The 25,683-nt window shown below is 37.7% G+C and overlaps 2 long non-coding RNA genes across 2 annotated transcripts in view; both read right to left on the bottom strand.

Moving 5' to 3' along the window:
- Positions 1-21,276: 21,276 nt before the first annotated feature.
- On the bottom strand, positions 21,277-22,835 carry LOC129144842 (uncharacterized). Its single transcript, XR_008549559.1, has 3 exons — positions 22,738-22,835; positions 22,032-22,117; positions 21,277-21,312 (listed from the first exon to the last, which is right to left on the bottom strand). It is a non-coding gene; the product is annotated as an uncharacterized LOC129144842 (long non-coding RNA).
- Positions 22,834-25,683, bottom strand: part of LOC129144841 (uncharacterized) — a 41,418-nt gene continuing 38,568 nt past the window's right edge. Inside the window, exon 3 of the long non-coding RNA XR_008549558.1 lies at positions 22,834-22,848. This is a non-coding gene — a long non-coding RNA (uncharacterized LOC129144841). The remainder of the gene's footprint in view (positions 22,849-25,683) is intronic.

Below are 25,683 nucleotides of genomic sequence, written 5' to 3'. Positions count from 1 at the left end.
AAAGATTTATTTATTTATTTATACAAGAACGGGGTACAGGTCAGATGCGTGGGAGGGTGAGAGGATTCACCAGAGACAGAGCGGGGAACAGAACAGGCAGACTGACGAAATACACTGCTGAGGGGAGCAGCAGACAAGACAGGAAAGATCTGCCACGCCATCTGGGACCCTTGCCGTCCGGCCAGGATCGAACCAGTGCTGCAGAGGCTGCTGAAAGCTCCACAACGCGGCACTCAACTGCCTACGCCACCAGGGGAGGCCCTACATTGTTACATTTTTAATGCGAATCTTTCTTAAAAAATGTTGATAGTGACTTGCTAAGTTCATTTCACAATCAGTTCTGGATTGTAGTCAATACACCCCAAGAAAAATAGAAACATCCAGGCTTGTGTACAAGGAAGTTTATCGAGACATCACCTCAAAATTCATAGTCACAGATTTGTAGAGTTTCTGAGGCCCTAGGATGAGAGAATTTTGAGTCATTTCAGCAATTTCCGTGCTATCTTGTATAGTTGCAGTAACTGAGGGTGAGAAAAAGGAAATGATTTAGTCTAGGACACCCTGAGTGGTGCTGAGGTGCCTGTAGAATTCTGTTCTCTGAATTCAAGCAGTTTCCTCTCACAGACTTGCTATTCTATCCTTGAAAACTAATAAATGATCAAACCATTGATGTTTCTTTCAAAGCTAAATATAATATTGGGGGTTAACAATAAAATACTTTCGTCATGTGGTCTTTGAAGTTCTTAGAATAAAAGTTTCATCTTACTGTGATGATGTTGTTCCTTTTAAAGTCAATCTCCATGTCTTAGGTGTTAATCTCCTGTCCATCTTCACTCAGGCTTCAGATTCCATGTGCTTCTTTCTACTATCCATTAGACATTCCATTCCTACCCATAGCAATTTGAACATCTACCTGAAACCAAGCTATTGTCACTATAAATTTCTCTTGTACTAGCTCAATTTAATCATTTGCTAATAAAATGTCTCAACTGGCAAACTCTAATGGTGATTGAATTACACCATGATGCCAAGTCATGAGCAGCAGTAAATCCAGGGAATCAATTGAGGAGTCCACATGAAAACACACACAAAATAGCAGTCAGCTCAAAAGTAGGACTGAAAAAATATGTTCAATGTGTATGAGCAGAATACTCAGAGATGAACAGTGACATAAAAAATAGGATGTACAGATTCCAGGTCACTGGAGTGCATTTACAAAGTGGTATCCAACAAACTACAATCATATAGGATGTCACTAGATGTATTGGGAAAAATAGATTCTAAGTGCAAATAAGGCTATGAACTATGATTAAACATGTGAACATGTTGTTTAATTGCTGAGATTCTTAGGAATTCTACTTTTAAAAATTTATTGTGTTTCCCTCCAAGCAATCCCCTAATGTTTTCCTGTTTTATTTAGTAATGAAATGTGCTATGTGTTCCCCCACCAAGAACATTGATTAACATCTCCTCAAACGATTAATGAGCAAAAATTCTTTGAAAAATATTTCACGATGGGGAAATGTATACAAGAAATAAAATGAGCAACATCGCAAAGGGAACATAAAAATGTGAAAACATAATACAAAATAACAGAAGAAAATTAAGGTATTTATATCACTAACTATAGAACTCACCTATGTTGAAGTTACTAATGACACCTATATTGAAATGAACAATTCGCATCTTAGATTAAAAAATCAAATTTTAATTCAAAAGGTACAGGTGAAAAATAGAGAGTTAGACAGATGCTGGAAAGAATTGTATTTATATTATAAACTATAAAGTATAAAATTCATATATAGGGCTTCCCCGGTGGCGCAGCGGTTGAGTGCTGGGTTGCGAAGCTGCCCGCAGCCTCTGCAGTGCCAGGTCGATCCCCGGCTGCTCCCCGGCCACCGGAGGAGGGTCCCACAATGCCGCCCGCTGCTCCCCTCAGCAGTGTGCTTCGGTCCTTCTGCCTGCTCTGCTCCCTGCTCTGGCTCTGGTGAATTCTCTCACCCTCCCGCGCTTCCGACTGTACCCAGTGCTTGTATAAATAAATAAATAGATCTTTAAAAATAAATAAATAAATAAAATTCATATATAAACTTGGCATCATAAATTTTGAAATAGAGAAAGGAAAGAAAGAAAGAAGGAATGAAAGAAATAAGGGACAAAGGAGAAAGTAAAGAAGAGAAAAGTAGATATAGAAAAATATAATATCAGGAAGAAGAAAAATTATCAAAATTAACTTTAAAAGTTGGGATGGAAGAAACCCACTATAAAGCAAACATAGTCATGGATCTGTATAATCCAAGTGACCTAGAATTGAAATATACAAATTAAAATTTTATTAGTTGTACAAAGATATCTGTGTGATTAAAGGCATACAGATTATTTAGTTTAATCAATTAGAGTTGATTGATAGATGATGAAAAATACAAAATGGCATAGATGATTTTAGTATATAATTAATAACATGTTTACATATCAAACCAAGAGGTTACACTTTTTTTCAAAAGTCCCTCAAACACTTCTATGAATAATTGATACTCTAGGACACAAAGAAAACCTCAGAAAATTCTAAAATATTACACAGGTAAAATCTGTGAATACAGCAACTGTTTCTAGTTGTAGAAATAGTAAATCTGAAATATGTGAATGACAGAAATTGACTAATGAAAATATTGAAAATTGGACTTGGTCACCAGTAGTGAAATAATTTAGAACATTTTTATTTTAGATAACTTACCCACTGCTTTTTTTTAGTTTCAAAAAAAGAGAAAATTTCCATACCATTTAAATTGCTCTAGTTCATAGGAAAAGACAGAAATTATTAATTCATTTCACAAAACTACGTTCATCTTGGTGCATATCCTGACAAAGAACATAAAGAAAAATAATAGACCTTTTTCTGAATATGCATATCATTACAAAGATCCCAAATAAAATATAAGCAAATCAAAACAAGTTATCTGTTTAAAGAATAATACATCATGTCTAAGTAAACTCACTATGAAATTGTGATAATGGCTCAATAGTAGGATATACATCACTTGGTCAAAGTAGAAAAACTTAGGATCCTATGAAGTTTTAGAAGTGGCTTTGGTACAATTAAATATTCAGCCATAATTACTTTCTTAAAGTCTTGAGAAACTAAATATATAGATTCAAAATAATAAAATAATAATTGCATAATAATTTAGAATATTATCCTTAAGGTATTAGAATTAACAATTTTCACTGTATTAGAATTAACAATTATTTCTAATAATACATTAATAACTATTATTATTGCTATTTATCATTGTTCTGAGAATTCATTCTAATATAGTAGGATATGAAGACATGAAAGTGGATCAACTATTTTAAAGAAGAAATCAAAATGAACTTATATTTATAAATGATGTCATCTACTGGGGCATTCCAAGAGACTCCAATGAAAGCTCTGCGAACTAATAGCAGGACTATGGGGTGGCTGCTTTCTAACTATCCAAACTAGCAAAGCCAACTAAAAATAAAATGACCCACTACCCTTGGGTCCCACATTAAGTTTTCTGAGTAATGTTTTCAAGGGCTTCTTGGAAATATGGCTGATTCCAGGTATGAAGGAAATGTACAAAATGTGACTCTTGTGATGTCAGAAAATGAAGAAACTAACAAAATGTATTGGTGTCTTGTTGAAAGGATTCCTGGACCAACTTAGAGGCTCCTATCCTATCGTCTCTATGATCAGACAATCTGAGCATCAAAAATAGTAACAATAGGCCTCCCTGGTGGAGCAAGGGCTTAAGTCTCAGAACTATGAAGCTATTTGCAACCACTGCAGCACGAGTTCGATCCCTGGCCAGGGAGTTAACCCACATGGTGCAACCGACCTCTCCTGTCTTGCCTGCTGTTCCCCTCAGCAGTATCTTTCACTCAGTCTGGTCTGTTCTGCTCCCCACTTTGTCTCTGGTGAATTCTCTCACACACACCCCCACACCTCTCGCCTGTACCTCAGCTCTTGTATGCACAAATAAATAAATCTTTAAAAACAATTTAAAAATAGTAACAAAATGGATTAAGTATGTCAAATATATTTAAACGGACAAGCTCATAATAATATTAAAGAAATGGATCACCTTTGGTAATTCTGTGAATACACCCCATTATTTTGAAAATTTGTAAGTAAATAATCATATAGTGAATAAGCAATCAATTACAGAAGAAACAAAATTCTGGAGAATGATTGGTTTGATCTTTTAAACCTGTAAACACTGTTTGAAAGAGACTTAGGGACACAAGGAAGTCCAGTGTATTGTCCTGGACTGGAAATGATTTTGAAAAAAATAGCTAAAAACACTCTTGATGACAACAAGGGGATAAGATGAATTATTATTGACTTTAAAATATTAACCAAAAAAGTCACAAAGTATGTACAATATGAACTCATTTGTGTATAAAAGTCATAAAAATCTGAGCATCTATCCTTCATGAACTTAAAAGGGGCATTCTGTGAGTAGTAGAATATAATGCTTTTATGTATTTATTTTTGTTCTCTGTATTTTGCAATGTTCTGATTTTGTAATCATCATGGGTGATTTTAAAAATGCAATGTATGTTCAATATTCCATTTGTAAGAAAAGCAAAAATAAAAATATATGAACTAGTATGAATATAGTGAGGCTTTAGAATTTTCTTAAAGTTCATCTACACATTATGCATTTTTACTTCATTTCAATTATGCAATTTTTAAATCTGTATCATGGTACTAAAATGAAAAGCCATTAAAGAAAATTGACAATTAAATGAAACTACCTAACTTCTGCAGTTTAGGAGTAATTGAATGGCAACTGTTGAACACAGGGTAAAATTTAAAGAAGCAAACAACAACTTAATAGCCTTAATATATAACACACATTCTTATAAATCAATGAGAGAAAATAATCTCTCCTCCCTGACAGAAAGACAAATGATCTTAATGGACATATCTAAGAATTATTAAGTCATGAGAAAAAAAAAAAAAGCTTCAAGTTTTTGGTCATCACAATTTCTAGGCAAAAATAAACATCATTCATATCTTGACCCCTCAAAATAGGACTGCAATTCAAGTATCTCCAAGGGTGATAGGTACTTGTGTGAAGCAGAAGATATAATGGGAATCTTGGGGACAGGGAGTAAGAAGTGGTGAAGATTAGCTAAACAAGAGCACACAGTGTTATCTGAGGACAACAATCACTGTTTATTTTAAAGTTGTACTGTTCTAATTTGGACCACCACTTTGTGACTTCTACATCGATACTAAAAAGGAAGATGGTCAAGAAGCTCTGGAAAATACATTTTCAGGGAAAAAAATCACACATCCTTTAGATAAGTAGTAAGAAGGAAACTAAAGCTACCAGTGGTCTTTCAGTCAGATTATTTAAAATGTACAAATGATACAAAGCAAGAGCTGGATTTTTTACCCTCAAGAAGAATTCAAATGAGTCAAAGGAGGTTCTAGGTGGCTTTCAAGAGAATGGATGCAGTAGAAACGTAGAGATAGTCCTTAGCTAGAAGGAAGAGACTTTTAGAGAAGGTGAATGAGGGAAAAGGAGTTGAGAGAGTGTGTGAATAGGAAGATGTGAAGGTAGGATCAAAACTATGGAAGCCTCTCCCAAAATCACAATTATCTTTTGTGAGACCTGTGGGCTTGGTTCTAATAAGATGTCCACATACATTTTGTTTATAAAATTAGTCTTTTACTGGGTTACATTGTGTATCCCCAAAATTCATGTTCACCCACAGCCTCTGAATCTGACCTTGTTTTTAAGTACCGTCTTTGCAGATGTGCTAAGTTATGATGAAACCATACTGGATTAAGGGGTGCCCTAAACTCAGTGACTGGTGACCCTGTTTGAAGTAGAGACAGTTACATGACTAGAAGTATGGGGAGGATGTGTGTTATGCTGTCACTTCTTTTAGTGAATCACAAACATTTACTAAGCTTTCTGAAGGCAAAAGTGAACAGAGGTTTATGTGTTTGTATCACTTAAAAACAGCCATTAAAATGTGGGGAGTGACTGACATCTCCTTGGTCAAGTTAGTGAGAACTAGTTAGAAGAAAAACCCAGTGATTTTGTAACTTAAAACCGTGTGTGCTGTAGTGCTGATGACACAGCCCTTTCAGTTCACGCTTTGTTTTGATTTTTTCCATCTCTAAGTCAATTTCCCAAGTGGTAATTTGAGTTGCAAAATGGTGATAAATAACATAATGCAATGTCCAAACCTAAAATGAGTTCAAATGTAACATTTGTTCCAATTGTTCAAGATCATATGCTTGTAAATGATTTCTTATCTTCTCACTCAATTAACTTTAGCAGGATGAAATTAATTACCTTTGGAAAAAAGTGCCATTTATGCTCAATTCTTGTCTAATTCGTTAAATAAGAATAATTACTGGTCCATCTCTTTCTTTTTCAGTCATTCCGACAGAGATAAGAGATGCCTGTGCACACAGGGACCCTCTGTGTTCTCTCACTGAAAATGTCACGTCACTGACTCTTTATTTACCAGCTCCACAAAGCTTTTGGAGCTCTTTTTCCTAGTTCAAACAAAAACAACCAATTCTCCTCTCTCGCACCCTCATTTCACCTAGGAATTTGCTTTAATCATAATTAAATTAAAGCCCCTGAAGTTCTATTCAACAACCAATGCTAGAAGGAGTTTCAGCAAATAGTTTTCCAAAGCCTGTAATTTGCGTAGTAATGCAATCAGCTCATCACTGGGATTTGTAGCAATGAGTACTTTTTAGTTCAGCATCATGTCTAAAAAGCATTTTAATGGGCTCAAAATGACCATAAGTGCTATTTTCAAAGGCCTGAAATTGTGGATAATGATATTCTGCGCAGGAAATCATTCTCTTAACCTAATCCCACACACTCTGTGCATTTCATCTGTTCAGGTTTTGCACGAATCTGTTTAGAATTGTGTAACATTTTGTTGGGTCATAAGCCAGTGACACTGGTAGAATTCTTTGGGTCTTACTGCCCTGGTTTTTACAATCCCTCCTCAATGAAGGCAAAGCAGAAAGTGGGCTAAATAATTTCTAAATAATTCAGAGCAAATTAGCCATGTCATCATCGTCTTCACCTTCCACTTCGGGTACGAAAAGCAAAACTATGTCTATACGGACAACCAGTTGCATCTTGAACCTAGAGTTACAACTGAGATGAGTCATTTGATCAGTTTAAAATTTTTGGCCTTTTTCTTTTACTGGCATAAGTTTCTGAGATTTGAGGTTACTTTGTTTCTGTGACATAACCATTTATTCTGACCAAGGAAAGAGTCACTAGATTCAGCCTCACCATCAGGCAAATCAATTTCTATGTCTTAATGAATTCAAAGTTTCAGCCCTAGCTTTGATGACTTCATGTATGGTTTTTTATAATTAAATAAGATGGTTGTAGAAAATAATCATTTTAATTAAAGATCAACTTAGAATTTTCAGGACAGATTGTGGTTTACACATGCCACAGACCCACGAAAATAGACTGGTTTCAGTAATATATATCTTTTAAGCAAAAATAATGTTCATTTTAGGCCCATTGCATCTTATAGTATAGCCTTGCAGTGTAATTTGCTTGTGTGATGTTTGAGAAAAGTCAGTCCTGTTTCTCCACTCATGCACACTGACTTTCTCCTTCAGTGAATGATGGCATCCATTTGTCCAGATGAATTTATTACCTTTCTGCACTCTTAGTTCCTGGCTTCTAAGATGACCAGAAGAAGAAGGAATAACAGTTGTGCCCAAAAGGGTCACTACTGCACACAACCTATGCATTGTGCCAGCTGCACCCAATGCATGCCTGAGGACAAGGCATTAAGAAATTGTCATGCAGGGGCCTCCCTAGTGGCACAAGGGGGTTAAGCGTCAGCACTATGAAGCTATCTGCAGCCACTGCAGCACGAGTTCCATCCCCGGGCAGGGATCTGACCCACATATGCAGCAGACCTCTCCTGTCTCGCCCGCTGCTCCCCTCAGCAATGTATTTTAGTCAATCGACCTGTTCTGCTCCCCACACTGTCTCTGGTGAATCCTTTCACCCCGCCCCCCACCTCTGGCCTACATCACAGCTCTTGTATGCATAAATAAATAAAAAAATTTTTAAAAGCAATTGTCATGCAAAGCACAGCAGCGGCCACAGCCATCAGGGACACATCCGAGGTCAACGTCCTTGATGCCCGTTTGCCTCCCAAGCCCTCTGTGTGATTGCATTCCTGTGGGAGTGTGCCCTTCACAGCAAGGGAATCAGCTGTCATTCTGGAGAAGCCCCAAAGCCCCAACACCCCCACCCTGATTTAGACTTGTGGGTGCTGCCCCACGACCTCCTCCAAAGCCCAGGTGAAGATGTTAAATCCTTAAGGACGGGAGAAAACTGTCCTCTGAGGAAAAATAAAATGGAAATTATATATTTAAAAAAACAGAATTTTCTTACTGTTCATGCAGCAAGATCAACATGTGGAGTCCTGAGTAGCTGAAAAGGACATTGAGAAATGGTGGGGTTTATATTAGTCAACCAGCAGAGAGAGTGTGGCACCAACTGGGGGTCACTGGGTGCATTTTGGAACAGTCACTCCTCTTCATGAAGTGTATGATTGCTTTCCTTTCAGCACTTACAGTTACAGTTTAAAATAGGAGCCCTAACAGTTCCTGCCATTGTAAATGTACGGAGATCAAAATGTAATCTGTGACATGATCATAACAATGTGAACTTCTTTCCATAAATCAACTATATCTGGAAAGGGAAACATGTAAAATGAGATTGTGCATGGTCCATTCCTTCATTTTAAGATTCTCTCATTATGGCTAAAATGTTTTAATAGCACAAAGCAGAAAATTCATAAAATATGGAAGCAACACAGTGTTTGGATGTATTGACTAGTTCCTGTGTAATGTGACTTTGGGAGCTTGATCTGTCACTTCAAATCGTCCTGTTCCCCCCAACTTTGGATACTGTGACGTTCCAAAGGGATTGTGTGAAGTTGCTTCACTAAAAACTCTTTCATTTAAGATTGGATGGTGGGGTAAATCTGCTAATCTAGCTCATCCTTAAAGTTAGGAATAACTGGTACTGGTCATGCCAGACTCTGATTCATATATCCTCTTCCCAAAAGCTATGCAATGTGCCTTCAGAATGTGTACTTAGAGCAATGAGTTTGTGTCATTAATATGTTGGGCATGTTCCATGGTTGTAAAGTATCCCATAAGGGGAAGTCCTTGCTGAAGACAGACATGGTTTATAGCGGCTGATGAATTACAGGCTGGTGAAGCCAGTTTTTAGTTGCCCTTGAGGATAAGAAAGAGCATGAAAGATAGGGTATAAAATCACTCAGATATGTCTTAATCTTCTGTGACATGGGGGGTGAGAATGCAAGGACAGTGGTCACCTCAAGTTCACATCTTCCATAGGTGTCTTCAACTGAGCCTCTCTATTCTAAGTTCTCAGTTCTCTTATTGTCTGACAAGTGTGAGTTTCTCTGAGAGGCACAGAGCAAAAAAAAAAAAAAAAAAGAAGAAGAAAAAACAATAATAAGGACCAACATGGAAGACAGAAAATGCAAAGGACCAGCAGCTAAGGGCCAACATAAAAACTCACACATGAACAATGCAGAAGGAAATTATGAAGAAATGGTGGTGTAAATAATTTGAAATTTAATATGAAATACTTCCATATTATCATATCAGTGAAAAGGCATAAAGGAGATGATGTGTCCTTGTTTTTCTCTGATAATTGAAATGTTAGGCAGGCAGAAACAGCAGGTTTTCTATTGCTAACAAGTGTACACACCATGCGTTAGAGTTAGGGGAAAGCAAATCACAAGTTAGCATGGGATGCAAGTCATTAACTCTCTGTGTTTCATTTGAGTTCCCTGCTTGATATGTGGCCAGGGCTGGCAAGAACAGAATCATAGTGGTAGAAAATAGGTAATAAATGGAAAGGATAGAGCTATCAGAGTCATGGACCCAATATTCAAAGAGAGGAAGAACCAATTTTTATTGATGACCTACTATGGACTAGACATAGTTAGGTTCTGTATATGTATTAATCTTTATTGTAATCCTATAGACTTGTTATTATCTTTCTTTTACTAATGAAGATTTATGTGAAGTAACAAAACAAAATCTTCTCTCTTCTCTACCCAGAATTTCAGGCCTTAGCCCCATTAATATTCTCTACCTTCTTGCCTTTCTCTGTCCATTTCGGAAGTAAAGATTTCTGGTATTTTTTCTTCTGGGCTCTATTAGATTTTTTTATAGCCAATAATCAGATATGGCTTAAAAAATTCAATTAAAACTGGAAAGTATAAAATTAAAATTAGTAACATCCTTCAACCCCACCTCTAGTCCCATAGCACAAGGGTCACCAAATTCTATGATTTCTGTTGAATTATAAATAATTTCTTGGATCTCTGTTTCTTGATTAATTATCTATAGGAAGTGTCTGTGGATTCTAATTATAAATAATAGAATTTTAGTGCCCTTGTGATAAGTGTTTAAATTTCTGATTTTCTACCTGTCACCTATATTTTTAAGCTTTTAGCTTACTTATACTTACCATTGGAGCTTCACAATAACAAATCAACATTTCTAAACCTATAAATTTTAGGGAATCTCTTTTGGCTTACCATATTGTACAATATGTAAACTTTAGCTATCTTATATTATTCTCCATCCCTCTTTTTATATTTTTGTTCCCACCTTCCATCCAGCTAATCATTGCTCTTATATTGTCATGGACTACAGATTCCATATTTCACACTGTAACTGAAAAGTTATTAGTACTGTATCTATAAATGGATTTTAAAAACTGGGTTTACAGTAAACATTAAAAGTTTACATTAAACATATTAGAAATAGTCTAAATATCACTTACTATTGAACCAAGTAGTGGTTTCAATTCATGGAAATGTAAACTCTAATATAATGACGTTAAAGATGGCCAACCAGTAGGTTTCACAAATTTGAAGTTGAGAGGAGGAAAAAAAACTGACCTGTGACATTATATGCTTTAAAATTTAATATTATACTTTATCATCATTTGATTGAAATCATCCAGCTTCATTTTAATTTTTATGAGGGATAAATTTTCTTCTTGAAATTATTCTCAGAGCCCTTGAACTTTAAAATAAGAATACTAGTATAATAACCAAAAATGGATACATGTTAATATGTCATCACATTAGTGTAGATATTATTTACTTGTTTTGGGTACATTTTGCTAATACAATATAGCTCTAAGAATTAAAGCACTAGTGACAAATTGAAGTTCTCTATGTTCCTTCAATCATTAACTGAAATGTTGATGCAAACTTAATGGAAGGATCATGTCGACAATTCTCACATCACAAAAATAGGATCACACTCACTACCATGTCTAAACAATGGGTAGAATCTATGAACTGTTCTTGTCCTCTGCAAAACAACAAGCAAAACCGAATCTAATAAAAATTGCAGCTCAAGCCATCTGTTTATAAGATATAGGAGAGATACAGGAAGCAGCCAGCTAATCACAGATGATGTGAAATTCTACAAGACAAATGATCTCATTTCTTCATCAAATGAATACAATAGGGAAAAAAATGCAAGGAATGTGAAGAGAAAGTTTCTTTTATAGATTAAAAGAGGTTTAGGAAACATATCAAATGATTATTTGGAACTTTTTTGTATTTCAATCTGAACAGTCAGTAAAAAGGATATCTTAGAGGTATGGGCCAGATCTGCCCAAAAGAGTTGGATAGGCTTTTGTAAATAGTCCCAGAGTGTCTCTTGGCACCTTGGTAAGAGAACTAGAGGTCAATCAAGAATCAAGGACCCAAGAGCCTCAGAAGTTATATTTTTTTAAGATTTATTTTATTTATTTATACAAGCACTGGGTACAGTCAGAAGTACAGGAAGGTGAGAGAATTCACCAGAGCCAGAGCGGGGAACAGAACAGGCAGACCGACGAAATACACAGCTGAGGGGAGCAGCAGGCAGCAGGAGAGGTCTGCGCGCCATGTGGGACCCTCGCCAGTGGCTGGGGATCGAACTGGCGCTGCAGAGGCTGCGGGCAGCTTCGCAGCCCAGCGCTCAACCACTGCGCCACCAGGGGAGGCCCAAGCCTCAGAAGTTCTGTTGCCATTATTGAGAGAATGATGATTTTTTTGGCTTAAGAATAGTGAGGGTCCTGAGGGCTAGTAGAACATTCTGTCCTTGCCTAAGTCCTTTCCCCTTCTTTCCCTAAAGGAAGAAGAGATACCTAGAAGAATGGAAGAATGTAGTTTGGAGGGTGTCATCCAATTATAGGTTTATCGGTAAACATGTCCTTTCCAAGAATCACATCTTTATTCTCAGGTTAAGAATGAGGTCGCCCTACCCCACGTCTGTCACGTGAAGTCTTCCCCTTTCTCTCTCCTTGCCATCTCAGGTCCCAAAATGTTTATTCTTGGTTCACGCCATTATTCTTTAGAATTCATTACTGTGCAATTTCTCCATACTTGTTATTAAATTGATTGTTTTTCTTTTGTTTTGATTACTTGCCCAGTCTAAGATCAACACAGGAGAGGATTTATTTTTTGTACTCCAACATAGACAATTTGAGAAAAATAAACATAATCAGAGCATTGCATGCTATTAAGGTGTTGTTATTAATGTTGTTGGGTGTGCTAAGTGGTACTGTAGTTAATTTTTTAAAATCCTTACTGTAGTCCTTAGAAACACATTATAGGTGACATTATTTAACATCTGAAAATTAGTTTTAAATTCCCAGCAAGAAGTTAAAAAAAAAAAAAATAAGAGGGGGAGAGAGGAATAGATGAGACAAAAATAATACAAAGTTCTAAAAAGATTAAAGTTGCATATTTCTTCTCCCATGTACCTGCTATGGGGACCCCTTAAGTGCTCTGATGAAATATGAGGTCTCTGATGAAAATAAAATTAATGACAATGACTACAGGTGTCCTTTATTTTATAATAACTATATAATGCTAATTGTTTCTAGTCAAAATTAGTAAACTGGGGAAATCATTTCATATTGCACAATACAGTGATGAAGAGATTTTTAAGACTTGAAATCACATCCATCTACATACATTCTATTTCATTTTCAGTCTTGAAGTGGAAAGGAATGCCAGAAATCCCCCCTAGGCCAAGTTTCTACTATTGATGAAATCCAACACAGCATTCCCTTCTTAGATAAACTCTCGTCTGTCAATGCTCTCCTTAGACTTTTAAAACTGTAGTCTAGGCCTCTCTGGTGGCGCAGTGAGTTGAGCACAGCGCCATGAGGCTGTTTTCAGCCTCTGCAGCATGGGTTCAATTCCCAGCCGGCCAGAGAGATACCCACACGGCATGGCAGACCTCTCCTGCCGTGCCCAATGCTCTCCTCAGTGGTGTTTTCAGTCGTCTGCCTGTTCTGCTCTCCACTCTGTCTCTAGTGAATTCTCTCAGCCTCCAGTGCCTCTGGCCTTTACCCCAGTTCTTGTGTAAGTAAATAAAACTTTGAAAAAATAAAGCTGTACTCTCAGTTTATAGCAAACTTTGTTTTTGCTAGCTATTGATTGAGCAGTGTCATAGTTGCAGTTGTAGATTACTGAGCTTGTGCAATTATTATAGCTTTATAAAAATAAATTTAATATCTGCCAGGGCAAATCTCCATGTAGTTGTCATTCTAAAAAATGTTCTTAGTTACACATCTACATTATTCTTAGAGAAAAGCTTTAGATTCATTTTGTCAAAAAAAAAATCTAATGGGGCAGACCGGGCGTGCAGGGGAGCGCGTTCCCGCATCGCCATTTTGCAGCAGGGACCTTTCTTTGCTGGAGACTGTGTGAACCCAGCAGAAGGCTCACCAAGGAGACAGAGGTAAGCTGGGAGGCTTGCCCATGCCGGGCGCCTTCTAGCCTGCAGTTCCAGCCCAGAGGGGAGCAGCACCCATCGCTGGGGCAGACCGGGCATACAGGGGAGCATGTTCCCGCATCGCCATTTTGCAGCAGGGACCTTTCTTTGCTGGAGACTTGTGAACCCAGCAGAAGTTCCCCAGAGGAGCCAGTGGTAAGCTGGGAAGGTCGCCCAAGATGCCGGCCAGTACCAGCAACACAGTGTCACAAGGAATACGGCAAATTAGAAAACAGGCAGTAGGGAGTAGAAAAACCACATGCAACCCAGCAACTCCTCAGCAAAAAAGCACACCGCAAAAAGAAAACCATCTACCAGATTGCAACAACAGTAACTTGGAAGAACTTCTGAGCCTTCCAGATAGAGAATTTAAAATTGCTGTGATTAAAAAACTGACAGAAGTCATAAAGGAAAACAATGATAAGGGGAAAATAATTAATGACCAGAAGAATGAAATTGAGTCCCTAAAGAGGGAAGTAAAAGAAATGCAGGAGATCAAAGAATTAATGGAGATGCTAAAGAACTCTGGGAAAAGCAATGAAAGCAGAATAGATGAAATGGAAGAACGAATAAGTACTCTTGAAGACACAGAAATAAAAAGAACTAAAACAGAAAAGGAAGGAGAAGTACGAAGGAAAAAGACCGAAGAAAGACTTCGGGAAATATCTGACTCCATGAGGAAAGGAAATATAAGAGTTATAGGAATCCCAGAAGGAGAGGAGAGAGATGTAGGAACAGAGAAAATATTCAAGGATATAATTGAAGAGAACTTCCCAAACGCGAAGAAGGAGCTGAAAATTGATATACAAGAAGCAAGAAGAACACCAAACTTCCATGACGAAAGGAAAAATACAGCAAGACACATAATAGTAAAGCTCCCAAGAATCCAAGACAAGGAAAAAATAATGAAACTAACAAGAGGGAAGAAACAGATAACATTCAAAGGGAAACCAATCAGACTGACATCAGACTTCTCTGAAGAAACACTACGGGCAAGGAGAGAGTGGAGGGACATAGTCAACAGACTCCAAGAAAACAGATGCCAACCAAGAATACTCTATCCCGCAAAGCTCTCCTTCCTCTTTGAAGAAAGAATAAGGACCTTCCCAGACAAACAGAAACTCTGGAATTTTATTACGACTAAACCCCCACTCCAAAAAATACTACAAGGAGTCCTAAAGCCAGAACCTCAGAGGGACGAATAACAACAAAAGAAGGCCAAAGAAAGTTATTAAAAGAATAAATAAATAAAATCAAAGGAAAGACAAACACAATGGCAAATACAGATGCTAACATATCAATACTAACTCTAAATGTAAATGGACTAAACTCTTCAATAAAAAGACACAGAGTTGCAGGCTGGATTAAGAAACAAAACCCAACCTTTTGCTGTCTCCAGGAAACACATTTAGCTGCAAAAGATAAAAATAGACTCAAAGTTAAAGGATGGAAAACAATTCTACAAGCAAATGGACCAAAAAAGAAGGCAGGAACAGCTATACTCATATCAGGTAAAACAGATTTCAAACTTAAAAAGATAAAAAGAGACCCCAGTGGTCATTACATTATGATCAAGGGGACAATACTTCAAGAAGAAATAACACTCATTAGCATATATTCACCAAACGAAGGAGCACCAAAATATATCAGACAACTATTGGCATCTCTGAAAACAGACATCAGAGAAAACACATACGTAGTGGGAGACTTCAACACACCTCTATCAACAATGGATAGATCAACAAGACAAAAAATAAGTAAAGACACTAAAGCTCTAAATAAGGATCTAGAGTGCTTGGGCTTAACAGACATATATAGAACACTAAACCCAAAAAAATCTGAGTATACATTTTTCTCAAGCGCACACGGATCATTCTCTAGGATCGATCATATACTGGGGCACAACACAAACATCAACAGATACACCAAGATTGAAATCATACCAACCATCTTTTCTGACCATGAAGGCATCAAACTAGAAATAAACAATAAAAAGAAGGCAAGGTACTCTCTTACCTCGTGGAGATTTAAACCGGCACTACTGGAAGTCCACTGGACTAACGAGGAGATAAAAGAAGAAATTAAAAAATTCTTTGAATTGAATGACAAGGAGGACACCAATTTCCTAAATGTATGGGATGCAGCAAAAGCAGTAATAAGAGGAAAATATATAGCAATAGATGCTCATATCAAGAAACAAGAAAGAACTCAAAGAAACAACCTAATCTCGAAGCTCAAAGATCTAGAAAAAGAACAACAAAAAAACCCTAAAACCAGTAGAAGAAAAGAAATAATAAAAACCAAAGCAGAAATAAATGAAATCGAAACTAAAAAAACAATCCAAAAGATCAATGAAACCAAGAGCTGGTTCTTTGAAAAAATAAATAAAATAGATAAACCCCTAGCCAGGCTCACAAGGGCAAAAAGGGAGAAAGCACAAATAAATAGGTTAATAAATGAAAGAGGAGAAATCACAACGGACACAGCAGAAATCAAAAGAATAATTAATAACTACTATGAACAGTTATATGGAAACAAGTTTAACAATCTAGAGGAGATGGACAAATTCCTACAACTCTACAATCACCCAAAGCTAGATAAAGAAGAAATAGAACACCTAAACAGACCAATTACAATTAGCGAAATTGAAATGGTAATCAAAAACCTCCCCCAAAACAAAAGCCCAGGACCTGATGGATTTACAAATGAATTCTACCAAACATTCAGAGACGAATTGGTGCCTATCCTTCACAAACTCTTCCAAAAAATTGAGAAGGAAGGGACAATACCAAACACGTTCTATGAAGCCAACATTACACTAATACCAAAACCGAACAAGGACAACACAAAAAAAGAAAACTATAGGCCAGTCTCCCTAATGAACACTGATGCAAAAATCCTCAATAAAATTTTAGCTATCAGAATCCAACAGTGTATCCATAAGGTAATTCACCACGACCAAGTAGGATTCATTCCAGGGACACAAGGATGGTTCAACATCTGAAAATCAATCCACGTTATCCAACACATCAACAAAAAGAAATATAAAAACCATATGATAATATCAATAGATGCCGAGAAAGCTTTTGACAAAGTGCAACACCCATTCACGATAAAAGCCCTTGAAATTCTTGGGATACAAGGAACGTACCTCAGCATCATAAAGGCCATATACGACAAGCCAACAGCCAGTATCATTCTCAATGGTGAAAAGCTGAAAGCATTTCCATTAAGATCTGGAACAAGACAAGGATGTCCACTCTCACCACTGCTTTTCAATATAATACTGGAAGTCCTAGCCAGAGCAATAAGACAAGAGAAAGACATCCAAGGAATCCAAATAGGAAAAGAAGAAGTCAAACTATCACTATTTGCAGATGATATGATAATATACATAGAGAACCCCAAAAACTCCATAGAAAAACTAATTGAACTCATCAATCAGTTCAGCAAAGTGGCAGGATACAAAATCAACATGCAAAAGTCAGAAGCCTTCCTATACACTAACAATAAATCTGAAGAAGAAGAAATGAAAAAAAAATCCCCTTTATTATCAAAACAAAAAAAATCAAATACTTGGGAATAAATCTAACAAAAGAGGTAAAGGACCTTTACAAAGAAAACTATAAAACACTGTTAAAAGAAATAGAAGAAGATACAAAGAAATGGAAAGACATCCCCTGCTCATGGATTGGAAGAATAAACATTATTAAAATGGCCATCCTACCAAAAGCAATATACCGATTCAATGCTATTCCAATAAAAATTTCAATGTTATTCTTCAAAGAAATAGAACAATTATTGATGAAATTCATATGGAATCACCAAAAACCCCGAATAGCCAAAGCTCTCCTGAAAAAAAAAGAAGGGAATGGAGACATCACACTCCCAGATTTCAGGCTATACTACAAAGCCATAATCATCAAAACTGCATGGTATTGGAACAAGAACAGACACACAGACCAATGGAATTGAATAGAAAATCCAGAAATAAACCCACAGATTTATGGTCAACTAATATTTGACAAAGGAGCAAAGACTATGCATTGGAGCTAAGAAAGTCTGTTCAATAAATGGTGCTGGGAAAACTGGGCCGCTACATGCAAAAGAATGAAGCTTGACCACTACCTCACACCATACACAAAAACCAACTCAAAATGGATTAAAGAACTACACATAAAACCTGAAACCATAAAATACATAGAAGGAAATATAGGCGAAACACTACGTGATTTGCACATCAAAGACATCTTTACAGACACATCACCCAAAGCAGTGATAGTGAAGGCAAAGATAAACAGCTGGGACTACATCAAATTAAAGAGCTTCTGCACAGCAAAAGAGACAATAACAAAAACAAAGAGAAACCCCACCAACTGGGAGAACATTTTTGCACACAACACTAATGATAAAGGATTGATCACAAAAATCTGCAAAGAGCTGATGAGACTCAACAACAACAAAGAAAATAATCCAGTCAAAAAATGGGCAGAAGAGCTAAAAAGAAACTTCTCTGAAGAGGAAATGCAAATGGCCAACAGGCATATGAAAAAAAATGTTCAACATCACTTGTTATCAGGGAAATGCAAATCAAAACTACCATGAGATACCATCTTACACCAGTGAGAATGGCACATATTAAAAAAACTAGCAACAACAAATGTTGGCGAGGGTGTGGAGAAAAAGGAACTCTTCTGCACTGTTGGTGGGAGTGCAAACTGGTCCAACCACTATGGAGAGCTGTGTGGAGATTTCTGGACCTACTAAACATAGAGCTTCCATATGATCCAGCAATTCCACTCCTAGGTATTTACCCAAAGGACACAGAAACATCAATTCCAAAGAGCACCTGCACCCCTATGTTTATAGCAGCACTATTTACAATAGCTAAGCTTTGGAAACAGCCCAAATGCCCAAAAATAGATGACTGGATCAAGAAGATGTGGTACATATACACCATGGAATATTACTCAGCATTCAAAAAAGATAAACACATGCAATTTGCAGCAACATGGATGGCGCTGGAAGGGATCATGCTCAGTGAAATAAGCCAGAAAGAAAAAGAAAAATACCGGATGGTCTCACTCATAGCAGGAATCTAGAAAACTTAAATAAGGGACCAGGAAAATGAATAACTATAAGAAAGTGAAAATCAAAATCAACAAAAATCTATGAACCAGAGACACTTTTGGGGGGGTGGGTGGAGGGAGGGGAGGGATTGGTGTCAAAATTGGGGGGGTTGAAATTGTATGGGGAATATAAAAATAAAATTTATTATTAAAAAAATAAATAAATAAATAAATTCTATTTTTCCATTATCTTATAGGTTAATTTAAGAACTGACATCATTAAAATACTGATTTTCATGTCAGTATGTGAGGATATTCTGTATTTTCCTCACATAAACTCCTAAAAGTGGATCTCTTAGTTAAAGAATTTACTCACTTTACATTTAAGTAAATATTGCTAAGTTGCCCTCTTCTGACATTTGACCAATTCATATTCCCATTTTTTCTGTGTGAAATTGATTTAAAATAGGTATGACAAATGGCTGATGCTGCTAGGGCAACATTCATGTGCTCCTTTTACCTTAATACTAGTAACTTTGTAATAGAACCTTTGATTCCAGCTGGGCATTCCCCCAGTTAGAATAAAGACCAATTCCTGAGCCCCCCATACAACTTCATCTGCCCATTCAGATGTCAGTAGATGCTCTAAGAAGCCCCTTTCAAAGACACCTCCCTTGTGCCCTTAGTCTTCTTTTCCTCTTTTCCCTTCCTCCAACTCCTTACCTGGAACTGGGACACATAATTGGAATTCTGGCCTTAGCCTTAAACCTTAAGGATAAGGGATGGTGTATCTAGGAGCTGGAAAAAAGTCTAGCTCCCTAACTGAGAAATAAATTTCCACCTTGCTTAAACCACACCTAAGCTACTCCTATCTGATGCAGAACTTAACTCCTGGAAGTGCTAAGTTATAAGACCAACACCCACAATGACATCAGCTTAGAAGAAGAAATGATGAAACAGACAAGAAGTCTGTTTGGTGGTGAAAAGTTTGTAATCCAAGTAGAGTAGCAGTGATATATTTGCTCAGACTGTTACCTGCTAGAGCTTAAAGGCAAGCCACGAGCTGAGTGAGTTTGTCTTCTGAGCGCAAATGGTCTGAAATTTTCAGAATAGTGACCTCGATGGACTATTGTGTTCCACTTTTAGCCAAGTTCTACTGGAGATACATGAACTTGGGTACCGACCCCGTCTGCTGACACAGGAAAGGGAAGGCAGCTCCGAGTGTGGAGTCCTGTTCTGCAGGCTGCCATGTTCTGTAGGTTGGAGTCTTAAAGATAGAAAAGACTTCTGCTATTGCAGCCCAAGCAGAAGCCATCTTATGGGGTGACTTCGGATGTTTAGCAGAAGACTGGGCTGCTGCTTTGCCATAGAAAGACCAGGAACCTGTTGGCAAAGTGGGAAGGAAGGTGCCTCCTCTCTCATGGGCCCCTCATTTCAAATGCTTCAAAGCAGCATCCAGAGTTGCACCCCGATGAGCAAACACTGGCCTGTAAACAAAAACATCAGGCCCAAACACTAGCTTAGGGCAAGCTCTTTGGTTTGGTTACTCGCAGTTAAAATTAACTGAAAGCAAGTACTCCAAAACCTTACTGTTTTTAAAGTTAATAGTATTGACAACACCCTGAATCCATCCTGCAAAAGCCTGTGGCTATTAATATATAACAACCCATGTTCCCCTGAGCTAGCATTAGCAAAAATGGGTCTGGAAAGCTGAACAACCCACAAGGATGTCATTCTCTCAAGGGCAGTGGTTCCCCAGCCAACCTTCGGATGATCACATACAAGGACAAACCGGGGACCAGGGGCTATGGGTGACAATGGATGAGGATGTCCCTCCCAGAGCCCAGTACCAGGAACGTTCTCCAACAGAGGAAAGTTCTTCTTTTCCAGAGCACGCTTGGCTTATGGGAGAGACTGGGTTGAGCTTGTTATGAAACAGGATTGCTGCCTTTCCCATTCTCCCAGTTTTGGAGTTGGGCATCGTTGTCATTACCCTGCTTCTATGATGGCATGTTGAGAGCTAACTTATCTTTAAACATACTCCTTTCTTCCCTTTCCTTTCTTTCTCAGAATATCTTGGATTTTTGACTGAGTCTTCCTTTCCCAGTTTTCCTTACATTTTAGTGTAAAAAATATGTTTATATTCTGGTCAATGATATGTGAGTGAAGCTGCTTCTAAGCTGTCTTTAAAAGATTGTGGACATGTGACATTTACCCTTTATTTTTTCTTTCTCTCCTTCCATCTTGATACTGAGAGCTTCAGATATGATGAACTTGATCATGAGAATGAGGTTTCATTCTCAGAGTCATGAACTGATGAGCTGAGAAAAACATGGGTTCCCATGGACTGTACGGAACTCCCTGAGACGAGAGAGATATCTAAGTTGTTTAGTCACCTTTGTCACTTGCACCAACCTAATCCCAATTTACAAGCTTCCCAAGTCACCCCTACACTACGTAGGAGGTGAGTTGTAAGGAGGAGGAGAGAGGAGAATGAGGAGACAGGGAAACTGGAGTTGTGGTAAGGAGTAATTTAATTTGTACCTGACTCGCCATATTCCCTTAATTAAATCCAGAAACCCCAGAGCAGAAACATAGAAACCATATTCCCTTCTGTGCAACAAAGTCTGCTGAAATAGACTCAGTGCTCTGGGGCATCCTAGGCCAACTGCTTCATGGGGGCTCACCCAGAGAAGCGAGTAATGCAGTGACATGGCGAGTTAGGACATCCGACTCCAGAGCTTGCGCTCAGCCTGTGGGGCCTTTGGGTGGGCTGGAAGTCATTTTCTCCAGATGGTGCTTCTTGTTTCAAAGGCACATTTTGAAGCCTCAGCAACTGATCAAAAAGACTACTGAATATTGTTCTCTGTGAGTGATAACTACAGTGGGACGCAGAGCTACAGGAAGTGGCTCTGTTGACTTCTGAAGTTGGTCTTACACACAGTTTTCCTTCTGGGGCTCTTCTTTCACTCTCTCTTTAATTACTACCTCCTTCCTTCCTCTCTCTCTTCCCGCCTTCACCCAAACACACACACACACACACACACACTTCTGAACTTGAAGTTCTGGCTCTGGCTTACTAATCATGCATTGACATTCCCTTGGCAGTAAAAGATCCATAAGTTGTCTCTGACCACTGCTTGAACCACGCTGGCTCTCTTGATCTCTGCACAGAGATTGAAAAGCATAAAAATGAATTCTTTCTTGCTAAGTAGTTAAAAAAGAAAACAAACATGAAAACACCAGCATGTGCTTGCCTAGGACTGGTGTCTAAATTACCTAGGTTGTTATCCTGTGTGATATGAAACTGAACCCCAACTGCCTTTATGATTCCAATCAAAGAGAGAGAGGTGGGTTTTTGCACAAATAATCCGATGTCACTGGATCATTTCAACATCTCTGTATGTTCCTCTCATGCCCACACAAGCCCTCATTCCCCAGCCCCATTGTTTATCAACATTGATGGGAAAGGCAGTGAGGACAGAATTAGAGTGAGAAAGGACAGAATTTTTCATCATCCTCATGTCCAGTGGCCTGATGGTGATGACAATTTCCCAACTGAGGCATTGTCTAGGATCTCCTCCTTTGGCCAAACCTCCACAAATCTACCAAAGTGATCTTTACAAAATCATATAATTGTATACATGATCAGGGGATTTCCTTGCCTAGAATCCCTCTACTGTTTCCTATGGTCAACAAACACCCTTTAAGTCCTGAACTCTACCTGCTTGCTCAGATGTACCTCTACTGACATCTTTACCATGGGAATCGGTAATGCACACTCACAGTGTATTTCTTCTCTCTCTTAAAATAGTAGATGTTCTTTCATGGCTCATTTCTGTAGATTGTGTAGAAGGATTAACATATCCAAAGCCACACAGCTTGGAAGAGCTGGAGCTGGAATTCAAATACAAGAATGACAACAGATCGCATATCACTTTCCATTGTGATAGCTGATTAAGTATGAATGCACCTTGTTTCCATTTTAAACAAATCTGCAGTAAACATTAATGGTTTCCTCAATTATTTAATGATTTCCTTGAAATAAATGCCATCTGTAGGATTACCAAAACTAAAATTTCTATAACATGGCACAACATTTCTGGGCAACAATTTTGCAATCCCCATTTTTAAAATCTGACTATAGAAAACAGAATATCATGATTTTGATTACTGGTATTTCTTTGGATACTGATAAACTGAACTTTCTATCTCTATGTGATTTGCTGAAATTTACTTCTTTTGCTCATTTTGTTTTCCAGTATTAGTGTTGTCTTTTGTCTGTACACTGGAAAACTCAAGGATATTTGTGGTTTGTCTTTAGTAAATGTCGCAAGAGTGCTTATAACATCTTGTAACTTGTATTTTAATTTTGTTAAGGTGTTTTTTTAAATCTTACCCTTGACTAAAACAATAACTATCCAGACCAAGAGACTGTCAACTGGCAGGATGCTTCCACTGGTCTTAATTGACATTTGAAGGTGAAATCCATTTACATGGTTCACAGTTCTATGGTGCAGGACATGCTGATAGATGCAGCTCATGCTGACTTTCACTGGGACAAGTCCTCCTTTCTAAGGGCTATGGCTCACCACTTTGCCTGCCTCTCTGACACCACCCTATCTATTAAGTGAATTTCATTACCCAGCATGCCCTGCTGCAATGCTTTACTCACTCTTGTCCTATAGTGAACTCTTCTATTGTGTGAATCATTATTTATGTGTGAAATATATTTGAGTACCTACTATGCGCTAGACATAGCTTAACAAAAAAATCCCTTTCATGCAATGGCATCCTGGTGGATTTTATTATTATTGATAATAAACAAAATACACAAATTTCATAGAAGGTTAGAAGGAGGTAGGTAAGTACTGGTGAAATAGAAAAGTTAGGGTCCTCCCTGGTGGTGCAAGGGGTTAAGTTTCAGCACTATCACGCTATTGCCAACCACCAAAGCCACCATAGTTCCATCCCTGGCCAGGCAGGTAACCCATATGGCATAGCAGACCTCTCCTGTCTTGCCCAATGCTCTCCTCAGCAGTGTATTTCAGTCAATCTGCCTTTTCTGGTCCCCACTCTGTCTCTGGTGAATCCTCTCACCTCCCACACCTCTGGCTTACAGCCAGCTTTTGTATGTATAAATAAATAAATCTTTTAAAAGAAGATATAGAAAAATTATAGCAGAGTAAGTGTGCCAGGGAATAAAGTTATGTAGGTATGAGTTGAAATATTATTAAATTTGACTATTTTAATATCAAAAGGCTTGAAAGAGAAGAGAGAGTAAGCCTTAAAAGCAGTGGTGTAGAGAGGAGTAATCTTTTTTAAGCTGGGAATTTAAAATTTTTTTTGGAAAAAGAGGGGCATTCTAAGGAGAAAATAAATGTTCATCTTTTGACATTTGTTTCAATGTCAAAGCCACAGATGTAACTATATCAACCACTCTCTCTTTCCTCCTTTAGAATCTAGCTCAGTTTCATTTCTCAGGAAGAATTTCCCCACTATTTCCACATCCCTGTTGAGAAACTCCATTTAAATAAGTCTCCGTTGCAATAATGTGTACCTTTTTTTTTTTCCTTTGTATAACAAGTGAGGACTAATCTTGGTTAAATGAATAAAAAGATGAATGTCTTTCATGAATGTCTTCTTTCCTCTCCTTCTGGAGGAAAGACAGCAGATTTAATTTTTCTCCTTCCTTCTCACAGTTACTGAGGTTGTAACTAACACTCAATAAATGCTTTTTATCAAACTGGATCCGATCACTGATGGAAGAGCTTCTAAATAATCCACAATTCTCTCATCAAACTGTCAGACCCAATAAGTGCCAATAAAATTTGGAAGAGGAATTCAATTGCATGGCAGAGTCCCAATGACATTTTCTCACAAAGATTCATAATAATAATCATCACTGCAAGCCTTGGCCGTTCATTTCTTATTGTTCTTTGTAGAAAGGCTGTTAGCTCTGGGTTTTGCTTTGTTTTGTTTTGTTTTTTCAAAAACAAAGAATAATACACTGTGACTTTTGAGAAAAGCACAGAGTTAATGAAATGTTACCAAAAGGGATAAAAAAGAGGAACTACAAAGGACAAATTAAATTCTGTCCTTTTTTCACTTTGAGAGTGCCAAGTTTTGTATTTTAACAAGCATAAACCATCTTTGTCGTGTCCAGAGAGAGAGAGGCTCGTGGCAAGAGGATAACAAAGTACTTCTTAGCAGTACTGATCTCTCTCTCCCTCCCACTCTCTCTCTGTCTTAAGAAAGAAATCGATGATCCTTGTAGAAATACTAGAAAATATATATATGACAAAAGGGGAAGTTTCCATACAGTTGGGCAAATGTGAAAGAGGAAAAAATGTATATATAGTCTATTAGCATGGATGATCTCTTTTGTATTTGTGTAGAATGCAGGAAAACAGACTTAAAAAGGGGTAAGGGACATCTCCAAGCAGTGGGGTCAGTTGGTCTAGGAAGTTTATTACCAAAATGAGTGCTGTTAACTGAAGTGACACCCCTTCTTTGCCTAGCATGACTCCCCACATTGAAGACCACCAGGACCACGTCCTGCCAAGGAATTTCAGAGACCGTTGCAATAAGGTATGGCTCAAACGGCTATCGGAAAAGAACTGTCAGCCACCTTTTTCTGTTTTCCTCCTGTTTCTTCTGTTGTGGCAGGATGGGAGTGAGGTGGAGGAAATGGCTCGCATTTGCCAAGATGACGAGATGAAACCTGAATGT

Source organism: Talpa occidentalis, unplaced genomic scaffold (assembly GCF_014898055.3).
Source record: "Talpa occidentalis isolate TD23 unplaced genomic scaffold, MPIMG_talOcc4v2.1 talOcc4.7, whole genome shotgun sequence".
Taxonomy (NCBI): Eukaryota; Metazoa; Chordata; class Mammalia; order Eulipotyphla; family Talpidae; genus Talpa; species Talpa occidentalis.
Note: the sequence above shows the minus strand (reverse complement) of the source record. Positions and strands in the feature narration are given on the sequence as shown.